We start from the raw sequence: 4,275 nt of genomic DNA, 5'->3' as shown, positions 1-4,275 counted from the left end.
AGGGCGCAATATTGTATCTATTATTATTATTATTGTATGGATATTTCTTTTGTAAGTTCGTCTTATTGTAAACAAACTAAACTTAATTTGGTGATATCACTAATTTAGCTAATCAAAGTAATTAAACTGACAAAATGGCATATATGAGAATTGTACAACGTACGAGAGTGATGTGACACTTTGTAATTGCTTTTGTTAGTTTTTCATTTATCTGTTTTTGTATATTTCAGAGCAAACATAATGTCTGTGTAGGCCCCTATATGTTATATGCAAATGACAATAAATGGAAGTAATTTTCCACTGATGAATGAATGAATGAAAAGATCAAATTTTAAACATCATTTTTTTTAACTTTTTCATTTTTTCTTTGTGATGTTCCGACGCTGTGTTTGTATTTCAGAGTTTAACTCCCTTAGTAGGCCTACTGTATAACCCTTAGGTTTGAGCAAAAAAAAAACTGAATAGGCCTACTTATGTTCTGTCACGCCTATCATATTCTTTATAGTAGGCCTATATGGTATTTTCTAGATCTACATAAATTGTATTATTTGTAATGATTATTGTATTATCATTCTGAAATTGGTATTTACCATGTTTTTAACAGTAGTCCGCGCACATGACTCTAAAAAGGGAATTTAGTCTCGGCGGGGTAAACGATAATTAATTAATAATAATAATAATATCGATACAAATCCTATACAATTGACCATACCGGTATGGCATTACGGAAACGAGATTTTTTGCGACAATCCGGATTTTACATACCAACACAAATTGTGTCATTGTAGTGAGTATTTGGGGGAATTTGGGTGACAAAAGATCAAAGCGGATCCACATTTTGCGCGAGTCATGCATGCCGTAAAAACAAAAACATTGCCTTATAGGAATCATCATGAATGGGCTCGTTTTATATCTTGGTATAGATGATTTGAACACAACAAATAAAACTATATTTGTTCACTTGGCACACTTGGCAACTTTTATACTAGATTGACTACGGCTTTACAAGACAGGTTGTTGACCTTGTAAAAGTAGGCTACAGGTTGTCGATGTCCTAAAGCGTGGGCGCCGTCGGTCGCATATTAATATTATTGAATCCGATTAGGATGATAAATGATCGAAGAAGGAGCGGTCTTGTTACGTGACAGGCTAACATTTCAAGGCCATATATATCTTTGTTTGTAGCCATCAGGCTGGCCTTGGTATAGAACCTTCCCACTGGTAAAATGTGGGCGGAAGGTGGGAAACTGCGGGTTAATGCACGGCCGATGAATAAAAGTACAATATGTAGGCCCTACTATGTGGTGGCCTATAATAAGTAAAAGGCATGCATAATGACATACACTTTATTAATAGGCCTACATACAAACATTGTTAAGACACATCCCCCATCATCCGGTCGCCATTATTCTTTTACAAATAGCTGGTTTTTTTAAATTATAAATTCCAGGTTTTTATGATTAATAAATTTACACAATGAACACGAAAAATGGTGGTCGTGTCATGCACTTGTAGTTCTACTTTCATTATCAGTTTATTAATATCTATTCAATTAGTAATTAACCACTGTGTTAATCATAATATTGTTTGAACCTTTGAAGTCTTAGAATTTATTTTGATATTTACTTTGGATGAAGCAATTGTTTGGGAATATTTAATTTCAGTTGGTAGGTTATTCCATATTTTGCCTTACGGTATTTCATATCAGTTCTACACATTGTTTCGCTCTCTCCCTTCCTTTTTTAATAGGATATATCGTAAATCGTATGCATCTTTTTCTTCCCAACGTTTTTTTTACTGTACTTCACTTTTTCTGGGAGCCTAGGTGTAAAATTGTAACTTATAGGTTTCCTTCAACATATACTATGTTTTTATTAATTACTATTGTACGTGTTAATATAATTATTCTTTTTATGTATTTTGAATATATGTGTGTAAGAATAATAAACGAAAAAAAAAATCATTATTCAGAAATAGTGTAAATCTGTAGATCATGGTTTTAATCCATTTATGGTACAGTCCGGGACGCAATATTTCTTTTCGTACCGTTTCGGACCCTCATGAAACGTCACAAAATAAATATTAATATTCATTTGTGATAACCATAAGGTGTGACGTAAGAATTGATCGGGACTCTTTTACAAAACAATTGATAATTGTAATTAAAACTCGCTAGTCGGATTCGTGAAGCTATACACGTACCTCTTGGAAAAAAAATGAGATCAGCTTCTTTCTTTGGATGAATAATATGTTTTTATTTAGTTGTGATGAATCCCAGCAAATGTTGAACTCAATTTCCAGGTAGACTAAAATAAAAACATTCCAGTGTCGAATTTCATCAAATAGGGATTTCCCCTCTAGTGACGTATTATCGTATTGTATAGAAAGACGCGATGTAGGATGGATGCTATCAGCCTAGCAGCAGCAGCAGACTATCATCGGGTACGCGCGCGCCACGCGACCTAGGTGACAATTTCTCATCTTAAGTCGACTTATAATGTGTGACAGTCTGAGAATAAATATATTAACTCCTTCATTGACTTTTTACATGTCACGTCATGAAGTGCCGCCTTAATAGGTTAATTAGGTAATAAACTTACTACCCAAACCAGACTTGGCCTAGGCTGGCTAAGCCGGCTCTCAAACCCAGAATAAGACGCCCAGTGGCTCTACTTAGACCAATAATAGCGTTGACAAAAGAGAGAGGCCTAGCAAATATAATAGCTTTTATTAATAATTAACAAAACATACAGCCTAACATTCAATCTTATTTTATGAAATAATAGGACTATATTATAAAGACATGATGGTTAATAAGACCTTTTAAAAGTAGTAAATAACTCACTTTTATTTTGCCTTTCCTTGTGCGATGAGATTTGATCGTCTGATTTCAAATTCACAGAAAAAGATTGCCAGAATTCTCCATCTGACAAAATCCAGTGATCTGATTGGTTGAAAGTCAGACTAACAATTTTAGATAGCAAAACAGAGTGGTGACGTACAGTAAGCCTACAAACATCTCTTCTACCACAATATGAAATATTATCTTTTACTTTCTACTAATACTAAATGCATAATATTAATAATCTCTTTTTACAGTACTTTTCATTCCTTGTTTGTAATCGAATCTCGTGCAACTATTTAATTGTATTACTTGTATTTTTGATATATGGACTTGTTCCGAAATAAAAATTGAATTAAATTTACACACAATATGAATTAAATGCTGTGTGGTATGCGATCTTTTCTTATTCAATATTAAATGTTCATGTTTTCAGGATCCGCCATTTTTAATGAGAGTGAAGCGAATTCAAAAGAATGTTATTTCATCAATATTATTGAAACCGAAAAGATCGGGTCAGTGGCGCAGTACCTGAATAGGGTCTACGTGATTTTAGTATTTTCGTAAATTGAAACCGAAAAGAAAAGATCGGGTCACTGCTGATAACAAGGATCTGAATAGGGCCTACGTGATTTTAGTCTGGATAAATAAACCTCGTACTAAACTTACGGGCGAAATTGATAGTGTCATTGCATTATTTTTAAATAAATTAATTTTACGTAATGTCTCAAAAATAAATATTATTATATAGTTCTTCTTCCAAAATATGCCATCAGCTCCTCATCCAGGAAGGATGAGAGGTGGCGTTGGAGTAACTGTATAACTTGTTATGATATAAACTGGAATGGTGAAAAAGACCTAATTTTCCTATTAATTGTCATGATTTACCCCGCGGAAGTTCAATGATGGACAGTCCTCTTTACAGCGTGGCCTGCTGTTAATGATAGACCTAGCCCGACCGACATTTGTTATCGGCTAGGGCCGACATTGTTTGTAGCCCTAATAAACCGACATTTATTATAAGCCCATAGAGGCATTTAGTATAGCATAGAACTAACAAATTGGAAAGAGGAAACCATTACATTCAATTCTGGTAACAATGATGACTACACTGTTTTGTTTTCGAACAGTAGGCCTATAATATTTACAAATAAATGTAGTTTCATTGCGGCGGAGGCGGTGGTAAAAATAATATTTAGTAAACAAACAATAGGCCTTTAACATTATTGAAATATTTCATAAAACCGCATTTATATTTCTGCAGGATATCATATTTGGGTTTCTATGAATTCAACTGTATAGGTCTTATAAGTAACTATAATATAGGCCTACAATAAACAAATTATACATTTTATTTATCATATTATTGTATTTGTTTACAAATTTACGTACGAATTAAGAAAAGAAATTAAGCCATTAACACTTTTATTTTA

This window comes from Antedon mediterranea, chromosome 5 (genome assembly GCF_964355755.1).
Source record: "Antedon mediterranea chromosome 5, ecAntMedi1.1, whole genome shotgun sequence".
Classification (NCBI taxonomy): Eukaryota; Metazoa; Echinodermata; class Crinoidea; order Comatulida; family Antedonidae; genus Antedon; species Antedon mediterranea.
Note: the sequence above shows the minus strand (reverse complement) of the source record.